Raw genomic sequence first — 23,047 nt, forward strand, 5'->3', positions numbered from 1 at the left:
ACTCTGTAGTTGTTTAGATTAAGAGAGAAGTGTAAGGGGCTGATTAAAAAGGTGGCAGTTAAGTAAGCCATTTGGGAGATGATATAAAATTGATTCATGCATAATATGAACTGTTAAAAGGAGAGGATGGAGAGAGAGGAGTGGCTCGAGATTAGGAAGAGTGTCAGTGCACTTAAATAAGACAGTTATAGCACTGGGATTTTTTAGTGATAATGTAAATTTGATTTTAATACAACAGGGCTGGATAAGGGACTGACAGGAGGTAGAAAAAGATGGAGGGAGGGAGAGACTGATAGGATAATTAACTGTGTGACAGATATACTTGACTCAGAAATATAGGTTATACGCACTTTATTGAGGTATTCAGGACATTGTTGGATGGTGATGAGCAAGGGAGAGCCAGAGATAGAGAGGTGAGGGAGTCCAATGTACTTAACTGAGGCATTTAGGGCAATTTTATTTTCACTGCTATAATTAAACAAATTTCTGGACAGACTGAGAGGCATATAACAGCTTTCAAATTGAGATGATACTTCAAGTTCAAGACTCTCTCCCAATGGGACATTTACCAAGAAGCAAAGTAATTCTTTACCAAACTAAAGACAGGGATGAAATACAGAAGCATTTATGGCAAATTAGATACAATAAGATACAATTAGATGCGATAAATAGTAAGTGCAGGGAGCTGGGTGACACATTTACGTGTCAGAATTAGACACATTTACAGCACCAGGAATAACTTATAACAGCGTATTTGATTAGGGAAGAATTTATATAGGCATCAATGACATTGTTTTACTGACTGTAATCTTCACAATTACATTAAAGGGCGACCTATTCCTTATTTTCAGTCATATATATAGTGTTATATAGTGTTATAGTGTTGGATGCTCATATTAAATGTGGCCAAAGTGTCAAATAATGAGGTAAACGTATGTAGAAGTAACCCCTGTGAGCAAAAAGCACCAGCTTCAGATTGCTCTGAACGCTTGGTTTCCAATGGTTTTTTCTACTTTCAGCCTGATGTCGGCTCATGAGGGATTTCTTTACATAGTCATCTGCTCTGCAAACATCATGGCATTTTTCCATTGTTTTGAGAGTAGTCACGCCGAGCCATGACTCGAGTCAAGCTGGCATGTTTTCCATTACACAGCAGAGCAAAGTAAAATTAGTAGTTTACCTGTGCTGGAGGGTGCTGGTTGTCTGCAGCTCTTTATCAAATGTCATCATCACTGTGGCTGTTTCTGCTTGTACTATTCCTCCCTGCATTATTTCTATCTGATCTGCTCAAGAAAGAGCTCCAAATATGTCCGTATGTTGTTGTGTTCGGTGAGGAACACGTCTAATTTCCTGTAAATTCTTCACAATAAAAGTCTCCCATTATTTAGTGGTTTAAAAGCTTTTAATATGAAGCTGCAAAAGCAGGAAATGTTGGGTTTTCATCAGCAGTAACTTAACACAACCCTGATACAGTGGAAAGCTGGCCAATCAGAACAGTGTGGAAGGCCTAAACAGACAGGAGCTAAGACTGCCTGTCAGAGACAGAGGCTGAACTGAATATTAATTAGAGGTGTTTCACTGACTATTTATTGGCAACTATGGGCGTTACAAGGGTGGGACAAGATGTGCACCAAATTTCAAGTTGATTGTGATTTATAAAGGGAAACCAGCGTGGGACGTGTTTGCCCACTGTGTTATAAATCAGAATATTTCTGTGTGTAAGCACTTTCTGTGTTTTGTCTGTATGCCACCTTTTGATGTGACTCCACTAGAGTAGCTTTGCATGATTCACAGTTAAAAAAAACTCTGTATTTATCTTATACTGGACAGACTTAGGTGGAATCAGATTCACAGTTGTTGACTCAGGACTTGAAGGATGTTAGGTTTTATATTCGTGCAGCTCAGGGGCCTCATTTATAAAACTGTGTGCAGGATTGACGTCAGAAGGTGGCGAATGGACGAAACACAGAAAGTGCTTACACTTAAAATATTCTGATTTATAACAGTGCACATGCATTTCCCATACAAGTTTCCCTTTATGAATCACAATCAACTTGCAGTTTTTACAAGCAACGCATCACATCCACACACTGGCACATGGCAGCAGGGTTGCCTGGGGATAGGGATCGGGGTAGAGCCAACATGACCATCAGTGTCAGGGGGTAAAGCCCCATTCCTTAGCTGTGCCTTATTATGTAGCACAGCACACATCCTCACGATTTGGCACACCTTTTTGGGCTTGTATGACAGTTTTCCACCTGTGGCATCAAGGCAATGCCACTGCCCTTCAGAAGCCTGATGGTGCTCTCCACAACAGCACTCGCCTGGCTGTGGCACACATTGTAGTTTCTCTCCTCTGTGCTCTGTGGGTTGAGAAACGGGGTGAGCAGCCACCACTGGTGGGGATATCCACTCTCACCTGCAAGGTTAGAGAATAGGTTAGGACCTGCAGTAGAGGAAAGTTTTATACATTAATCATCTGTACGTAGAAGCCAGCCGTCACACACAGCTCAGCCTCGCTATTTCTCAATATAAACTAGTTATGGGTTGACTCAGGCCACCGAGCCACTACATTCATCAGTAAGATGTCTGCATCACCCATGATTTGGACATTAATGGAATTAAAATGCTTATGTTTAATGAAAACAAATTCATTCTCACCTGGTGTCCTTATAGAAACATGAGTACAGTCAATAGCACCGATTACATTTGGGAAACTCGATACTGCTGCAAATTGTGTTTTTTTATTTGCCTGTTCACCCACCGTGTAAGGAAACTTTATGAAGAGATGCAACAAACCAATTATACCTCCTAACACATCTGTCATAACACGGTTAAAGGTTGGCTGAGATATCCCTGACCTGTCAGCCAATTCTCTCTGAAAAGTGCCCGTTGCCAGAAATCCCAGTGTTGTCAGGACTTGAAGTGGGAGTGGCACGGCTTGGTTTCTGTGGTTGCTTCTTTGTAAAGCTGAGCCCAATACAGCAGAGAGATCCAAGAGAACAGCTTGTTGAAGTCGGAACTGGCTTATAAGCCACTCATCATCATCGCCCAGTAAATCTTGCTGGTCTCTTTCTCTGAAATCTTCCATTCACCACATCCTCCAATAGAGCCAAATCAGCCATTGTGTGTCATTATGCATTATGACTACATGCCTTTTTATACCCACTCATTTGATTCTATCTGAAAAGCTAGCATAGCACCTTCAGGTGTGGGAATAACCCTGATTGTAAATAATGAAAGGGCCATTATCTCACTGACAGTTCTGCGCAATGAACATGTGATAATTATAATAATGAACTTTATTTGTATAGCACCTTTCAAAACACAGTACAAAGTGCTTTACAAGAAAAACACATTTAATACACAGAAATAAGATGATCTAAAAGCAATAAAAACTAAGCACATTATAAAACACAATATCTAATATTTGATAACATATGAACCTATACCCTTGTAACTGCCTGACTGAGGCATCGAAAACAGCATCAGTGTAAACGTAATTTATCCTGCTGTTCACCTTATTATTTATGAGAATACATTTCATAACATGCAAGTATTGTTTACCAATTACAGAGCATATTTGAGGGATTCTTTTGCAATACCAGGAATCTCTATTTGTATTTATTATCCTTAATCATGTTTTTTTGTGTACACTCCATGGAGTATCATTCAAACAGGTGTTTGTTATTCATTGTCAGAATGGCTTTTATCCATTTTTGCAAATGAACTTTTCATATATCATACGTGAGAGGTAATATTTTGATTTATTTTTTATTTTTATGGTATCAATCTCACACTGTTTCTCATGTTTCATCCTTCTACCATTGGAGTTGCAGTTACTCATTTCTGCAGTTTATGTGCGTACGTATGGGTCAGAGTTTTTGTGGAAAGTCTGTTTTTTATAAATCCCAAAGTTTGCTTAAAAACTGGCGCACAACTTCTTTTGTGCGTACGCAAAGGTTATATACGAGGTCCCTGATCTGTCCAGACTGAATCTGTAACCCCATCACACATCAGCACCAGATAATCTTTTCAGACCATCGACCCCAGCTATACCTCAGATCAGGATTTCCCTTCCAAATGTCAGGATATAAAATGGCCTGATAATCTTTTAGTGTGTCCTCAGCCTGATAAGAAAAGAAGAGATGGCCTGTGGGTCAGAGAGATTGTCCTGTTACAGAAAGGTTGGAAAGAGTCCAACTGTTATAAGACTGTCTCTGCTGAGAAATGTACATTTCGTGTTGTAGACATAGAAAAATCTTAAAAGAGATAGGTTGCTCAAAAATAAATTTAAAAAAAGATAAACATAAAACAACAGAGATTCAAAAGGAAGTCAAGAACAAGTCTTGAAAGTTAAACAGTGTTTTGTGTGAAGTTTGCAAACATTAGCTGTAATTAACAGTCACCAGCATAAGCTACTGGTCATACCAGATAAAGAAAAGGCTGTATCAGCAAAACAGAATAATGAGTGTGCAGAACTGAGGAAGGATGTGTTTTATTCCTCATGAATTCAACATTTCATTTGTAAGAGGAAAAATGTATTAATTTTTCAAAAGTTACATTGTCTCACTTTAAGTGCCACTCTGCAATAAAGCATTGATTGAAAAAGTACACTAAATCAAGCAAAAGTCAAAGGGAAGACGTGATCGAATCAGTATTTCTGCAACACCGCAACCAAAGTAAGCATTAAGGGATATTATGTGCAAAAGATTATGTGACTCTGCAGAGATCCTCCTCAAAAAGAACATCTTTTTCAGGGTCTTTAACCATGAGAATGTTTGGAAAGTGCGGATTGAAAGCAGCACTTATCAGACATTGGCTGGGCTGGGTCCCAAAAAGTGGGCTGTGGGAAGATTAAACTGAATCCCTTAATCATTTTGCAGAAACAGTTGATGGATTTTAACCAGAAAAAGTCTAATTTAGTTTGAAGCTATGGGCTCTCTGGTGCTGCCAAAACGTTTGATGTCCCTGCAATAATTTTAAATTTAAGGAATAAATTTGTACTTATGATATAGAGTTAAGGAGTGTGACCTGACATACTGTGTCATAGCATGCTTATTTTAAAAAGATTACCCTTTTTAGACTGAACAGCAGTCAAATCATAGTACATTGTAGTCCTTCATGTGACCTTGCCAGACTTTCTTTGGATTACCTACCTTCCAAAATCTATGCAAAAGAAAATAAAGTAACCTTTCCTTTCCACTGTGTTTACTGAGCTTTCACACAACAGCCTGGTCACTTTCTATTTTCCCACTATAGCCTTTCGACAGTTTGCTGTATCCTCTGGGTCAACTGAGCCAAAAACTATAATACTTACCTGCTTTACTTCACTTAAATTGTTTTGTTATAATTTTTCTTCAATCGAAATCATACTTTCACTAGAGTATATATGCACCTCTGCACCTCTGCTACATTATACAGAGAGCAGACTGACTCATGGCCTATGAGTCACTATTGTTTGTTACCCTGATTTCTTGCACAAAAGCCTCTTTTCTTTATTTCCCTCATGTCACTACTCATGCTGGTGGAGAATATTGACTGCATGATTACTATCCCTCATTTTTGTTGGGGATATTTCTACTTTTCCTTGGAGAATTTCCTCTGTCTTTTTGACTCAGATAACATCTATTTTTGATGAGCTCGCACATGTAGTGATTCGGTACTCCACTTTCCAGAGGTCACCTGTCAATCAAAAGTATATTCATGTGGAAATAAATTCCTGTAAATTAACACTGTTTTGAAGGTTGGTGTCTTTTTATTGTCTCTCCGTGCATGACATCTAATATGCATGGATATTGCATGTTAACTGCCCAGTTCCTTTTTTTGATTACAAACAAATTGGAATAGAGAGGAAATTTCTTGAAAAATGACCTACCGGACAGTGACCTTGTGTCCCCATTCAACAGGATTCTAAAACTACACTGTGTATCAATGACAACAAGTCCTCATACCTGACAAATGACCAAATAATTCCAATTTTGATAATTTGCTGCTTCCCATTGTATTCCAAAACAATAGACATGAGCATTTCCTGATTTGGCAACTGACCAGCATGACAACATTGTTTTCCAGTTCTTCCCTTCTTCAAAAAGTTAAGTTTATGTTAGCATTGGTAAAGATCATGGCCATGGTGAAAAGTAATCAATATGTACTGTTGTTATAGATTGGTTTGGACACATTCACCCAACCATTTACACCTCCTTGAGAGCCTTTGCAGCCCAATAACAACACAACATTATGTCTGCCTTTGCTTCTGAAAAGGGGCAGATCATTATTCACATTGCCAAAAGAGGTTACTGTCAGGAAAACTTAACATAGATCATTTTAAGCATTTGAACTAATGACAAATGCTGCTGTTTTTCTTGTGTTTGACTACTAGTAAAAGTACTTTTACAATGATATATTACTATAGCATTCATTCATTGTCTGATTTGCTGAGCTGCAAGCTTTCAGATTCTTAATTTCCATTAAACATTGCATTGTGGGAATATAGTGTCCATTAACACCTCTCTCAAGACACAGGATTAATGTCCATGTATACTGTATATGCATGTGGGAGAGACCATGAATGTTTATGCCACATTCATGCCATACTGATTTTATTGCAAACACAAACTGCCAGCTGGAGGAAAAAAATGTTCACACCTCCATCCCTATGGAAATTAAAGAAGAATGTGTGAATTTCTGTAGGCTACAGTGTTGTCAACTTGGCATCTCAAACTATAGAAATGTGTCAGCACAGGTGCCAAGCACTGCAGTGAAAGCACAGATATTGGCAGTGCAAACAAATGAAAATCACAGTTATTAGCTATAGTTACAGTATTGCAATGAATTCTACCTAGAAATAACTGAATTTAAAATGATAACTAAGACAGAATTCTAATATGAAACTCAGCTGAATTAAACTTTTTACTGCTTTAGCTGTATGCAGTGTTAAAACATAAACATAGCATTTGTGTTGTCATCTAAGGTTTGCAAGACTAGAAGTGGGTTTATGGCTCAGTGCCACCTTGTCAAACACAGACAATTCCAATTTGAGAAACTGGCTGCAGTCTGCAACCACTGTAGTTGATATTCACCTAGCAAAAATGCCCCCAAACGTACACCATTTTAGCTGTGTTACTATCTTGATGTTGCAATAATTTCGCAAACACACTACAAAGACACACATTAGATAAAGTGAAGTTAGCTTTTAAGGCATGCTCTTTGTGGGAAAATTTTCTTTTTGAGTTCTAATATTCTGCAACTATAAATCTCTAAATTTTTGCCTTATAATTCTGCTACCTTGACAGGTCCCTAGTTTGGTTTGGTTCGGTTATTTCCAAATTTCTCTCTTCATTGCTCTGACTGTGCCAATTGTTTGGGTCCATATGTGTCATGTTGGAAGTAGATGGCCAATGGAGACGGATAGTAGCCAATGCATTGCCTTAGCTTGGCAAGGTATCAGGTTTCAAATTTGGCAGCTCCAATTGGATACAGCTGGATTTGGTCTCAATTTTATGCCTGTACAGAACATTGTATCACTAGAGAGAATTTGGGAATTTCCCATTCATTTCAATACAGTCGGTCATTACAAAGTCAGCATCTAGTGGTCATTCGAGGAACTGCATCTTAGAGCACTTTAGTACTTGCTCCAACATCCAGCTACCACTTGAATAAGAAAATAAAGGTAAAAAAAGTTATTGTGTTAAATAGCTATTTTTTTATCATTGCAAATGATGAAAATAGTATTTCTTTAATCAAAGAATTTGGTCACCATGTGCTGCAGCATCAGTGGACTGGCTTGCTTGTGTACAAAACGGCCTCAGAGAATCAGTGAAATCAGCCTACAAGCCATGCTTATTGGCTCACAGCTCCACTGAATAATGGCTTTTTCTTCTCCCTTACCCTGTCTTATATCATTACCACTGAGTACAGGAGAAAGATAATGATATGTACATATTCAACCTGGGTGACATGCCTTGTAGGGAGCTACCAAGCAGACAATCCCCTTTTCTCTTCGCTCAAACTCTGTTTTCTCTTTTTTTTATCCCAGTCTCTCCCTCAGCAGACGTGGGGCATTTGTTATTTGCCCCCTAACCTAGTATGTTTTCTCTCACAATAATTTATAAATAGGGTGCTGCTTAGCATATCAAAAGACTGAAGCGAGGAGAGAGAGAGAAGATGTTGGAAAGACAGCGAGAGGAAGGAGAAAAAACAGAGTGAGTTTATGAACTCTGCTTGAGTGTCTGTGCCACTGTCACTCACACTGCATGTGTTGATATTAGGCTGTATTCAGACCAAATCAGGCATTACAGTGCACCTCTGCAGGGTTGTGCGGAGATGTGGGTGTGCTTATTTGTAACTGCTGTGAAACAATCAGAAAATAACATTTTATTTATCTCATTCATTGGCTTTCTTGCTACCACTGCTCGCTCACTTCATTCACTCTCTTGCTCCCTCGATCACCGCTGCTCTCTCTCTCTCACTGGTGCTCTCAGCTCATTTGCGTGGTCTCTCTCTCTCTTTTTCTCTCATCTTTTTCAGAAGGCTGTCAGCAAAGTCTAACTTTACTTTTAACGTTATCAAATGAAAAGAAATGTCCTCCCCTTGTCCTAGTAAAGTTTTTGCCCTCCCTCATGGCAGGATTGCACAGCTCTGATCAGTCTGATCACCGGCTGTGATTGGCCACTGCAGCATGACGTCAAGTTGCATTTCTCCAAAAGTTGATTCTAATTCAACTTTCTCACTGCAGGCTGCTGCGGCCCCCACCCCTACAGACTAAATGCACTACCCCCATTCAAAAGGATGGGGAGACTGGTGTTTTCACTCTAATGCCTGATTTGGTGTGAATTCAGCCTTAGCTTTGGTGCTCCTTTGTGACTGGCTAAGTGTTAACCCACTGCTGAAGAGTTTAAGTTAATTAATTATTGATGATGTCATTTTCTGATATCTGGGCACATTTGACCACATGACATCATTATAACATGTATTACATTATAGGAGTTGCTGGGATTAACACGACCTATAACTTCTCTTTTGGCTGCACCTCTGTGTGGCCATTTATTCATACACACACAGTGACAATGACAAAATGGCAGTAACACAACATCAGCTATTACACCATCTGGTGCTGCTGTTACTATGGTACCCACAGATGTCTTAAAAGGAGCAAGTCAACATTTCACTGTGTACAGCGTGAAGATAACTACCCAGTGTGTGCTTAACAACCACTTCTCAACAGGATTTGGTGAATTCTATCCTTTAGTCCATGTAGGGTCTGCTACAACATAGTAATATATTCAGCTGTAATCATAGATATGGTCACATCTGTAGTAAGATTTCACTAAAACATGAATGTACTGTTTGACAGTTCATTCTTGACCTTAGAAACAAACAAACAAGCAAAAAAATAAGTAAATCTTTACTCAAGATCCACTTACTTCCATACCAACTGGGCTAACTCCATCTGTTGAGGAAGACTGTGTAATACAGTCAAAAGTTCCAAAACAAGATGAGTGAGTGGACCTTGAGTTATGATTGTTTTGTCAATTTTGTCAGTGAGTATACTCTGGCAGAGGCCCCTGTCCGTGAGGTCTTCAACTGTTACCTCTGGAGGAATTTCTCCCTCATCCTGGGGAAGGTTGGAGACATGGAATTCAAGTGAGCCATGTTCAGGACCTCAGTCATGGAGGTGGCTGTAGCCGGAAGGTTGTCTGTGCCTGTCGGGAGTGGCAACTTCCTTCACTGCTGGTGGATGCTAGCGGTGAAGGAGGTTGTCAAGCTGAAGAAGGAGGCCTTTCGGGTCTGGTTGGCCCACGGGTCTCCTGAAGGACCCAAAGGGTGGCAGCTCAGGTGGTTACTCAAGCAAAAACCTGGGTGTGGGAGGAGTTCAGGGAGGCCATGAAGAAGGACTTTTGGTTGGCTCAAAGAAGTTCTGGCAAACCCTCACCTTACTCAGGAAGGTGAAGCAGGGCTTAGCCCAAGCTGTTTTCAGCAAGGGTGGAGAATTGCTGACCTTCAACGGCAACACAATCAAGTGGTGGAATGAACACTTAGAAGATCTCCTAAATCCAACGGACATGCCCTTTATGGAGGAGGCGCAGTTGGATGACTCAGGGGAAACCTCACTCATATCCCTGCCAGAGGTCTCTGAGGTACTCAAAAAGCTCCCCGGTGGCAAAGCACCAGGTGTGGATGAGATTCGCCCTGAGATGCTGAAGGCTCTGGACATAGTTAGGCTGTTATGGCTGGCTTACCTCTTCAGTGTCTCATGGAGATTGGGGACAGTGCCTGCGGACTGGCAGACCAAGGTGGTAATTCCCATTTTCAAAAAAGGGGATTGGAGGGTGTGCTCCAACTATCAGGGGAACACACTACTCAGCCTCCCAGGGAAAGCTCATGCCAGGGTGCTGGAAAGGAGCTCTCTGGCTGATTGTTGAACCTCTGAGTCAGAACAATGCAGATTCCATCCTGGTCGTGGAACAGTGGACTAGCACTTCACCCTGGCAAGGATACTTGAGGGGTCACAGGACCTCACACATCCAGTCTACATGTGCTTTGTGGACTTGGAGAAAGCTTATGACTGTGTCCCTTGGGACACCTTGTGGGCAGTACTACAGGGGAATGCGAGCCATTAGGTTCTTATATAACTGCAGTGAGAGCTGTATCTGCATTCTTGGCAGTAAGTCAGACCCATTTTCAGTGGGTGTTTGGCTCCACCAGGGTTGTCCCTTGTCAGTGATTCTGTTTGTGATTTTCATGGACAGAATCTCAAGGTGCAGTCAGGGGGAGGAGGGTGTCCAGTTTGGGGACCTCTGGATTGTTTCTCTGCTTTTTGCAGATAATGTGGTTCTGTTGGCTTTAACACGCCATGATGCCACTGGGATGGTTTGCAGCTGGATGTGAAGTGGCTGGAATGAGAATCAGTACCTCCAAATCTGATGCCATGGTGCTCTGGGTTGCTGTCCCAAATGGAGGAGTTTAAGTATCTTGGGGTTTTTCACTTGTTCACAAGTGAGGGTAAGATGGAGCATGATTTTGACAGGCAGATCAGTGCAGCATCAGCAGTAATGCAGGTGTTGTACCGGACTGTTGTGGTGAAGAAAAAGCTGAGCCAGAAGGCAAAGCTCTCAATTTACCAGTCGGGCTACATCCCAACCCTCACCCTAAGCTTTGGGTAGTGACTCAAAGAATGAGATCATGGATACAAGTGGCCAAAATGAGTTTCCCCCAGAGATTGTAAGGGCTCAACCTTAGAGATGGGGTGAGGAGCTCGGACATCCAGGGGAGCTTAGAGTAGAGCTGCTGCTCCTTTGCATTTGGTTCACATCATACCTCACTGACCGCCAACAATTCATGCTATTAAGGAACCACAAGTCTGGGTGTTTCACTGGGTGTACCCCAGGGGTCAGTCTTCAGTCCACTTCTTTTCACCATTTACCTCCACTCTCGTCCGTCACCATGGGGTCCCTCATCACCTGCCCTGACAACATCCGGAGCTGGATGAGCAGGAACTTCCTGAAGCTGAACGGCAATAAAACAGAGGCCGTGCTCATCGGCTCCAAATCCACCCTTACCAAATCCCAACTCACCCCAGCTCCACCCATCATCGTCGATGGATTCCCTGTACCCTTTGCCCCACAAGTCAAGAGCCTCAGTGTCATTCTGGACAGCACCCTTTCATTTGCACCCCATATTCAAAACATCACCCGGACTGCATTCTTCCACCTTCGCAACATCTCCAGACTCCGCCCATCACTGTCCCAATCCAGCATCGAAATCCTGATTCACTCATTTGTCATGTCCCGCACTGACTACTGCAATGCCCTCCTCACCGGACTCCCCACCAAACTTGTCAACAGACTGCAAATGATTCAGAACTCGGCTGCCCAGATCATCACCCGTACCAAATCATCCGACCACATCACCCCTGTTCTCATTCAACTTCACTGGCTCCCTGTACAATACCGCATCCACTACAAAAACCTCCTCCTCACCTATAAAGCTCTCCACAACCTAGCCCCAACTTACCTCCACGACCTCCTTCATGAATACACTCCCTCCCGCACCCTCCGCTCTACTGGACTCTTATCCATCCCCACGTCACACCTCAGTACCATGTGTGCCTGAGCCTTTAGCTGCTCAGCACCCAGGCTCTGGAACTCTCTCCCCCTACATATAAGACAGTCAGACTCAATCACCTCATTTAAGTCCCACCTGAAAACTCACCTGTTCAAACTGGCATACTCTCTATAACTGGACACTGTGCACCTCACCTGTTTTTAAGCTAATGTTTTGTTTTAATTGATGTTTTTTTTTTTAATTCTTTTATGCTTTTATTTCTTGTAAGGTGACCTTGAGTGACTTGAAAGGCACCTCCAAATAAAATGTATTATTTTATTATTAAAGGAGCCAGCTGAGGTAGTTTAGGTACCTGGTTACAATGCCTCCTGGATGTCTCCCTCTGGAGGTGTTCCAGGTGTGTCCAACTGGTAAGAGACCCCGGGGCAGACCCAGAACACCCTGGAGGGGCTACATATCTCTTCTGGCCTGGGAACACCGGGCTCCCAGGAAAACCTGGGGGGCGATGCCGGGGTGAAGGATATTTGGGTTTCCTTACTCAGTCTGATGCCACCGTGACCTGGTCCTAGATCAGCAGCAGAAAATGGATGAATGGACGGAATATACTGAGCTAATATCATTCCATTCTCATGTGGTTGAATTTTATATTTTTTATACTGGTATACTGAAGTCAAACAGATATCTATTGAACTAACTGACTAGGAATGACTATGTATTGCTGCTAGTTGCTAAACATAATGAATGAAAAATGAAATATTCACATTCTCTTTTAATTATCTTTGTGTGTTACTGCATTTATTTAAAAAATGCACATAGGTATGTAATTTTTATTTGAAATGTAAGACAAACTCACTTTTGAAAACAACAATTTCACATGTAATATATATGTGGTATGTGGCACATGAGGTTATGTGTTTTTTGGACATTTTACATGTTAAAAATGAATTTCACATGTGCATTTTTATAAGACTATGTGAGTGCATTACAGTATTTAAGAATAGTTAACAAGAAGTTTTAAAATCTGTAGCATTTACCTCAGGCTGGACTTACACTAAATGTTGTGTACAAAAATGCTGTGTATAATAACCTAGACAATGTCCTATTCTGGTCATAAGATAAACTTTTCCCATATCTACTAGGTTATTACTGACTAGTTTCTGTAGCTTCTACCCTTCTGGCTCACTCGTTTTATCATTTGCAGCAAAAAAGAGACAGGAGAGTCAACGGAGAGTAGGGTATGAGGCATGGAACAAGAAGTTTATTTTCCCTGACAAGTTGAATTAAGAACGGGGCAGAGGTATTGATCACCAGAAAGGGGCTTATTTTGCAGTCACCACAGATATTTTGTTTATTAAACTGTCACTGTCATTTACAAACACCCAAGTTGCCATATAGGATAATGCAGGCTGAGGTGTCCTAAAACACAAAAAACAATGAACACTTCATCCTGTATTATCCCACTTATACCACAAGGAAAATATAGAAGCTGTGTTCAAATCATTATGCATTTTTAATAGTTTTTATAACATTTTAACCAGGAGTCGTTTACACCTGGTAGAGAAGAAGATATAGTTTGACAATAGGCCTATTTGCCTTCTTGCTGAGAGAAGATCGATAGCACTGTCATATCTATGAGTATGAAACTACAGACAGGAGAGGGTTAGCTTTGCTTTGCTTAGCTTAGCTTAGCATAAAAACCTGGAATGGGAACACAGCTACCGTGGTCCTGTCTGAAGGTAACAAAGTCTGCCTACCAGCACCTCCAAAGCTCACTAATTACAGGTATAGTGGCTTCCTGCCCCCCTCTCCACCACGGTGCACTGCGGTGTGGCCATGGACTAAACCATTGAGATATAATGTTTCTAAAGGGTAATTCATGTAGAAACCATTTTAATTGTTTTTGACGTCAGACAGAAGATGTCCATTTTATCAAATGTATCAATTCACACTGACTATGAGACACATACGGGACCCTTTGTGTTTTTTTTTTCTATAATAGTATTTTCTCTGGCACATTTACTGAAGCATAATCTCCAGAGAAAGCTGTTCAAATCACATAAATCTCTTGATATTCATATGCTGTGAACTTATTACCGGTATCTGTTCTGATTGATCAAGAACCCAGTGCCACTCTGAGCATTCTAATTTCACTATGGGAATATTTTCCCTGCCAACTATGGTGGGTGGGAAATAAGACCAAAGAATCAATCAATAAAAATAACAGTTTTCTCCCCTTGCACTCCTCATTGAGCCTACTTGAAAACTATATTTGGCCATACATTTCTGCTGTGAGCCTGGTGAAGGCAGTTTGGCTGCTGTCCTTTCAGCACCTTAGGAGCTGTGCTGCTGTCAGGACAGCTGGTTCTGATGATATTGGCTGTCGAACTGAGGTCGATTTGGACGATTCAGTTGTGCTTGTGTCTAGATTCTGATGTGGATTCCCAGTAACTCTCAGCAAGAAAGCAAATAAGCACATTTCCCAGAAAATAGAACTATTCCTTTAAACAGTAAGGCACTGTGAAGCTTAAATACTGTTGCTATGGTTACCTACATTTTAAGATCATGTATCCTGTGCACTGATTTAGAACAGGTTAAACAGTTTGAGTTCCCCTGATGTACTATTTTATTGGACACATTTCAGCCAATCAGGAACAAGTGCTTTGCTTGGACATCATATAACCAATAAATATTGTCTATGTTGCACCAGATGTTGCTATTTTTTTTTATCCTCCAAATGCAGGTGGATGGTGAGAAATATGCATATTTGCTGACTAGTCACACAAAGTGGTGTGTTAGATATGCATAATAACAGGCTTCCCCCTGAAACAGGCCTTAACCAGACAGTGACCCACTATCAGAATACAGTGCACATGTGAACAAAGCCTCTGTGTCTTCATGTGGAAACTGGGGCTTGGACTGAGTCTTGGCTGAGCGGCAGGCCGAGCCCATCGGGACAGTGAGGTGCATCTGAGCCCAATTAACCTCTGTCTCTATCTCTGTGTGTCTCGGTGGACGCAGGAGATGACCCCTGGACTGAACCATGACAGGCTCACACGGTGAGAACAGCACCCTGAAAAAACACCACAGACAGCTGATACATCCTAGAAAGGGGGGATTTTTTTTAGCCGTTGTTATGTTTATGTACGTTTACTACAGACCCAGCTGCTAACCTCCTGTCTCCGTCCCTCTCTAGGACACTTAACAATCTGCATATGCTTCTCTGTGACTCTGCATTTCCATATTTCCACACGCTCTGTACACATCAGCTGTTTGTAATAAATAGGGGAGCACCTCATGCCGCGGTGCATGCTGCTAAATAAATAATGAGCTATCAAACACTGCCGATTTATGTAAAACTACCAAGCATTGTAAGCATTTATTTTCCTTTCGTCTCCAGTTGAGAGAATAATGGGCTGCACACTCTGCTCAAAACAAGGTGTCACTATTAGGGTTAAAGCTGTCCTGCCGAGCTGATAACATGCAATAATTCTGCCTGGACTGTTACACCCATAAAATGTGTCACATTTGCCTTGTCCAGAACTGATAGCCAAATGATTTTCAAGTGATTATAACATGTCAGAATGATGCAGAAAGTATCCTGCACACATTGAGACTCCTTGTTAAGGCTATTCTTATTTTGGGGGGGGTTTGGGTTACATAGCCTGTAGAGGTGCAGCATATAGTGTTGAATATCTCATTTTAGTCACCTGATACTGAAGAAGAAACAATAGTCAGGCCAAATAAAGTGTTGCCAACTTATCTCTTCAGTGTCCCCAGCTTTTTCTTATTTGTCATTTTTGACCTTAACACTGAACCTTATCTCAGAATGAATCCATTTTATACTCTGACTCTATATCTAACATGATCCATACAGGCACTGGGTGTCTAAAACAAGCTTTTTAGTATGTGACCTCTATAAAAGGAAGCAATGTGCACTTGTGACCTCAGACTGCATGTTGTATATGTCTTTCTCTGATTGACACATTTGAATAATTTTAGAGGCCTTTAAGAGGTAAAAGTATTTAGGAAACAGCAATGTCTTCTAAAACTTAGTTGTGCTCATTAACAACTCATTTATCATAACCAGGAAATGCTTATATTAGACATATCTGCAAAATGTTCATTGGCAAAGTAAAATGCGAATATTAAAATACAATAAGTGCAAAAAATTCAGTTTCAACACATTTCATTTGTTTTCGTACAAAATGCACTCCTGGCAGCTAAAACGTGATTAACATTCTTTTGGTTCTGTTCAGACATGTCGGTTAATGATTGGGAAACACAGTGATCCTGGTTAAATATATCAAAATATATCATATTTAATAAATACTGGGACGCACTGATTTTCCAATATTTAAAGGATAAGGCTGGTGATTTTCTATATTTTTCATATTGTCAACATATCTCATGTGCAGACCCCAACCAACAATGAATAGATCTACTTACTGTGTCTGTGTCCAAAGCCTGATTAAGATAGCCTGACTATTAAAAACACATCAATGAGCCACAGTACACTGCTGTACTGGGTGACATGTTACCTCACCATGAGGAGTTTGGTCACATTAGTTTGTTCAGAAATGGCTCCACCAGCGATCACGTTTTCAGTCTCTGGATAGTAGTTCTGTGTAAGGCGGACACCACTAAGCATGTGTGGGAACATAGTTCATATTGTAAACAACTGATATTTTTCCATGTCTTTTAAACTTGTATGAAGTCAACTTAAGTCACTTAAGTGCTCTGTACCTGGTTGTGGAAATATCCAGACTACACAATTATATACACAACAGAAATTACATGTTTTCCCCTTCAGATCCCATGTTATGCTGTCAATGGCCGGAGGCAATAAAGAATCCATACTTTGAGCCCAACCAAGAACAAGGTATCGTTAGTGTCCGCTGTTGCCCTCAGTCTCTCCCTCTTAACACATCTCTGTTGTATTTTCTCTTCTGAATATTCCTCAGCATTTCTTTTGTGTCTGATGTATATTCATATGCATTGTATTGATCAAAACATTGACCCAGACAGTAAAATTCTCACAGAACTTTAGTACAAAGGAACATTTCAATCAGTGCAGTGGTGTGGCTCACTGACCTGTTTTTAATAGTTTCTGGACAACAATGAATGTCTACGACACAGAGAAATAAGACATATCAGGCTTTGGATACACACATAATACATGTAAGTAGATCAGTTCATTGTTGATTTATATATAGAAGAATATAGAGAATCGCCAGCCTTATCCTTTAACCAAACAGCAACTGTTCTCTTAGCCAAATGTTTTATAAATAGCCTAAATCTGACAACATGCAAGGCCCAGGATGGAAACCCATTTCTGGGGTCAAAGTCCTGTGATTAGTCCATCCATCCACCTTGACCTCTTTTCTCCGATGTCTGTACTCTAGTATAGTCACACTTGTCACACTTCCTGGATTGGAAAAAAAAAGTTCCCAGTGACATAATCCAGACAGCCATTACTTTTCCCCAAAATCTTTGGCAAATAAAATTAGGAGTATAGCAACGTATTTTGTTGGAGATAGGGGAGCAGGGAAAAGATTCTTTTTCATTTTATAACCCATCAGACATATCCTATGACCTAAGCGCACAATTACAGTTACAGAAATAGTGGCTACATAAACACCACAGGAACCGTTATCTCTGTTTGCACTGGAGGCGTTGATGGTGAAGACATCACAGAGCAGGCTGAAGAAATCCTAACCTCCTTTTCAGTTATGCTGTACAAATATGTGCCCATTTGTAACCTACAGTAGCGAAGCCAATTGAATGGAATTACAGCTACTTTGGGTATGTGATCCATGAAACATCCATCTCCTGTTACAGTGGTGCTAAGACAATCAAAAAGCTAAATCCTACGCTGGATAGATACATTCTTACTCTCTTTTTTGCCGCGTTGCCTTCTTTATTATTTTTCATGAATTCATTATATAGTAATGCACATCATATGCGGTAATATTTTGTTAATTTCCATGTGGGCATACTAGGGAGTCATGTCTTTGTTCATGTTCTTGTGCACATGTAGGTCAGTTCAGAATTGGGACATGTTCAGACTGGATTCAAATACTGGCCACAGAACATTCTGGGAATGACAATCAGTCAGAAGTGAGCACCGAGGCTTCTGTGTGAGCGCTGCCTGTGATTAGTGCTGAACTAGACACTGAATATCTTTAGCGGCGCTCCCCCATCCTCATGACTCAGAACCCTGCTGGTTGTCTGTCTAGTTTCCCAAATAGGGACTGATTTACATTTGCTTGGGCATCTGGATAATGTAATTAGCTGGTTGGATAGAAAAGCAGCTGCACTTAGAGTTCAAATGTGTCAGTAAAAAATGACTATTAGTATTAATCTATCCAAATAACAGTAAAAGTCAGATGTTTTGTCGATCCATCAATCCACTTTGACCTCGACCCTCTATAACTAAGTTATACAACACTACTTCCTCCTTTGCACCCGATGTTCTCTTGAGCAAAAGTATATATGTTTTTTGGGATTTTGCTCGAGCAACTTATTTCATCCTTTTTCTTGGGAGAAAAGTCTGTCTGAAGATCAGTATCACCCTTATTTACAGCCTTATTTGTATATTTATTTTCCCCTAAGGACAAATATATGGATATATGTACAGTGATGTTGTCACGTACCACCTGGAAACTGCAGAACTATGGTTGTGAATAATTGCACTAGAGCACAAAAGGTGTATAAATCCACAGTTGAAAATAGTCCCAAAGAAATGCACTATTTAAATTATGAAACTATATATAATTCTTCTTCTTCTTATTATTATTATTATTGTTTTAAAGAGTAGGAGCAGATGGGCTTTTCATGGACTTTGTAGACAATAAGACAGATAAAACAGAATAAAACCAGCTTCATCCTTTAGAAAAGACTTCAACTCATGTCATAATCAAATTTATCTGACTAACAACAGTGCTTTAGCATTCTGAGCAAGTGTAGCACTCATTATCACTGGTCTAAGGACTCAAACCAGTCATATTCTCACCTCTGCTTCCAATTTTTGGAATTTATTTTTCTCTTGTGCTACCCCACTGACAGCAGTTTAAAACTTACAGCTTCAAGCAGTGAAATCCTATTGATCCTAACACTGCATAATGCTAAGCCCATTTTTACTGCTTACATTAGACCATCATGAACTGCACACCAGGCCTCAGAATGACAGACTGCAGGCCTTTTGTGACTAAATGCTTACATGATGTGCCTTTTATTGAGACAAGATTTAGAGCAGACTGTAACCTTCCACCCAGTGTGTCCCTCATTTTTCCACTAGTGTATTACACTTCATTACTGTACAGGATTTTACCTTTGGCCTGTTTTCTTCATTTAGGAGTGAACCATGCTAAGAAACAATAATTGAAACATTTCTGATCAAATGTAGAAGGAACCTCTATAGTAAATGTAAATGTGCCTCTTTTCCTTATAACTTTGACATTAAAACTCAAAAAAAGGAAAGAAAAGAAAAGAAAAACATTACCTTTACATTATCTCATTTATCATGAGATAAATGTGTTTTCATTTTCCCTGTAAGAGAAGAGAAATAAACTGTGTTTTTCCTAATATCAGATTTGCATCAATATTAGTTTTGCTTCAATGCTGCTGCTGGCAGATAGCTGCAGCAGGACAACAGGTGCCTGTGATACAAACAGGCCAAAGGCACTAATCACTGAGCGTGGCAGTGTGCCACCCTGCTAGAAAAATCCATGAAACATTATTAAAATGAGGAAATAGAGCGAACAGGCCTCGCCTGAGCAGCACTACCTGTCTGTCTTGTGAATGGGGTGCAGTTACTTTTCTGACCAGATGAGGGCGACACATCAAACATTAATTCTCAGCACAGGAACATCCCCAGCAGTCAGTGAGTGGCTGGAAGGGATAAAACAAGAGCAAATGAGGGGTGCGGTGCATGAATCCATTTAAACACATATTAAAATGCTTTATTTTAATCCAACAAATGGGATTTAGTGCACATAAGATTCAAGGTTTTTCCAGTGTTTGGACACAGGAAGCAGTGTCTCAGCCACATGGCCAGACTACCAACGACAGCTGAGACGGAAGCAGAGTCTTTGCCAACTGTCTGGCTCATTCTCTAGTAGGCCTGCTTCCCTCAGGCCACTCACAGCCAGTGTAGGAACATGTCCAAGACTGTCAAATATCAGCACTCATACACACACACACTCTTGCAGTCCCACATATTAATCTACACCAACACACACAGGAGACTGTAGGAGGAATGCTTGATTTGCTCTTTTCATGCAGGTGGTGTGGCTACTTTTCAGGGTTTCTTGTAAGAAATCAACCACACCCCAGCTTGCATACATTACCATGAATCAATCCATCGAGCGAGAGGGCTTCTTTCATAATACTGAGGAATAAATCACATTAGAAGGCTGCTGGATTTGTCTGAATGAGAAATAATTGAGAGTGAATGTTCTATCAAAACATGATAACTTACTATTTGAAGGGTCCTTAATTACCAGTGGGCTTTGTGGAGTGGATGGGATTTTTATCAAAGGAAGATGGCTGTAATCATAAATGCATTGACAATTACTCAGAGTAAGACATTACACTTTCCCTAATATGTACACTCTAACATACAAAGGACTATTGTCTGTAATAATATATCTCTTAACCAAGGAATTAATTCAGTTTCAGTAAAGGCTCATTGCATCAATTATGCTCTTTACAGGAAACAATCACCTGTTTTTACCTATGAAGTGGAATGAATCAGATTTTTTTTTTGGATTCAAACATAATACAATAAGCATTTTGCATGCAATTTTATAAGAATATGACACAAATACTTCTATGAAAGTTCATTCTTGACCTTGGAAATAGTAGTTTGACACAGACTAATCATAACTCAGGGTCTACTTACTAGCTTTTTCTATGGCTATGGTTGAAAACTCAGGAGAAACCAAGTAAATGGACCATGAGTTGGAATTATGTCCAAGATAATTTGAGTTTAGACATATCAGTGCATTCAAAGAAGAAGTTTCATCCTTAACAAGAGAATATAACCATGCATATGAACCCCTGTAACATACGTAAACTAAAAGTGTGCTAAAAATGAGTCCTGCCTGTATATTGAACTTTGTTCTTTAATACATCAGATAATATATTCAAAGATACTAGATAAGGCACACTATCAATAGTGAAAATAGTAGAAATTACTGTACATTACTATTTTTGGTTTTGATTCATTTGCAGTCAACATGAGAAGAGTAAAATAACATACAGTATTCTGTGCTTTTGAGTATGAATGATAAATATCCACTAAGTAGAAAATGGTTTTTAACACTAAAATGAAGTACTTACATGCAGTAGAGGAAAGTATCTCAGTACATTTACTTAAGTGCAGTTTTGAGGTACTTGTACTTGACATGAGTATATTAATTTTATGCTAATTTACACCTCTACTCCACAACATTTCAGAGGGAAATATTGTACTTTAAACTCCACTACATTCAGTTGAGAGATACAGTTACTTATTACTTTGCAGATTGTGATTCTAAAGACATATAATGAGCACACAAGATACAATGTATTGTTATAAAAGCTTATACAATGGGTAGAATGATCTCTGGCAGTGAGCTGCTATGTTACAGTGCTGCTACAATAGTTTGTTATATATTATGACAGTGACAAAGCACATTTTGCCTGCATAGTGAGTACTTTTACTTTTTTACACACTTTTATACCTAGATGATATGATAGCCTACACATTTTGTTGTCATGTGCTTTTGGATAAAACACACTTAAATTTCCAGAATAACAAAATTAGAAATCAACCATTAATAATCCAGTTATGACAACACAGAATACTGGAACATATGTATTTTAAAACTAACCACCTGTGTGAAGGATAATCCCACATGCACTCAGGTTATCTTCTTTTTCAAGTGATGCCATTTATGAAAACAAAAAAAAAAAAAAAAAAAAAAAAAAACACACACACACACACACACACACAGCCAACCCCACTGCTGCATAATCATAACCCCTGATACCAAACTGAATTAGATGCACCCACGCTGTGGCGCTGGACTGGTGAAATCCATACTTCCCCATCTTCCCATCTTCCCTTTCTCCAGCCTGGTTTTATTTGTGCGTCACTTGGCTGTGCCACCTGTTGCAAGAGGAAACCAGAGGTGAGGCTTCCGGTGAGGCCGAACACTGTCAGGTTTCAGGTCCGAATCCCTTTTCTCCCAGGGGTGTCAGCTGTATGGGGAAGACGCGGGCACTGCGCCATGCTGCCACTACACTCAGCACTCACCCCCCGACTCATCTCACATGAATGAATAATACATACATACATAGATGGATAGATTAAACATAGTGAAAAAAAATATATTATGTCATTTTTAGAATCTTACAAAATTTTGAAGACAAATTGTATTAGAAACAGGGTGTAGCCGTACCTTTAGGCGCTCCTCTCCTCCTCTCCGCCGCTCCATCCATCTCCTCTCCTCTCCGTCCGATCCGTCCTTTCCTGCAAAACACACAACAAGAGAGAGAGAGAGAAAAAAATGTGCACTGCATAAGTCTCTGATTGACTAATTTCCCACCTCCTTCTCATTTTTTCTCTTGCAGCCCGTCTGACTGCAGCACTCTTGAATAATAACCCCCTCTTCTCCTCCTCCTCCTCCTCCTCCTCTTCTCCTCTCCTCTCTCTCCTCTCTGTCTTCCTTCTATTAAAATGCCGCTCACAGGCGCGCTCCCGTGCCCGGTTTGAAGCTCTCTCTCTCTCTCTCCCTCTCTCTCTCTCTCTCTCTGTCTCTCTCTCTCCGTCTCTGTCTCCCTCTCTCTCCAATCAGACCTCGGGGACGCGCTCGGGTCGCGTCGCGCAAGTCAAGCCCAATGCGACGATTTGGCAGGTAAAGCGTTTTTTATCCCTCAAACACAGACACACACACACACACACACACACATGCACTCCCTCAAAGCTTTGATCTTG

General features: G+C 40.4%; 1 long non-coding RNA gene across 2 annotated transcripts; it reads right to left on the reverse strand.

The window, feature by feature from the left end:
* Nucleotides 1-1,488: 1,488 nt before the first annotated feature.
* Nucleotides 1,489-22,553, reverse strand: LOC122989796. 2 transcript variants are annotated; one of them, XR_006405163.1, is made up of 8 exons: nt 22,512-22,553; nt 22,124-22,219; nt 20,546-20,613; nt 20,415-20,455; nt 19,852-19,956; nt 19,568-19,614; nt 12,419-12,631; nt 1,489-2,419 (listed from the first exon to the last, which is right to left on the reverse strand). It is a non-coding gene; the product is annotated as an uncharacterized LOC122989796 (long non-coding RNA). The 2 variants fall into 2 exon arrangements; XR_006405162.1 differs by lacking the exon at nt 20,415-20,455.
* Between the last annotated feature and the right edge of the window lie 494 nt (nt 22,554-23,047).

The sequence above is a fragment of the Thunnus albacares genome, chromosome 10 (genome assembly GCF_914725855.1).
Source record: "Thunnus albacares chromosome 10, fThuAlb1.1, whole genome shotgun sequence".
Taxonomy (NCBI): domain Eukaryota; kingdom Metazoa; phylum Chordata; class Actinopteri; order Scombriformes; family Scombridae; genus Thunnus; species Thunnus albacares.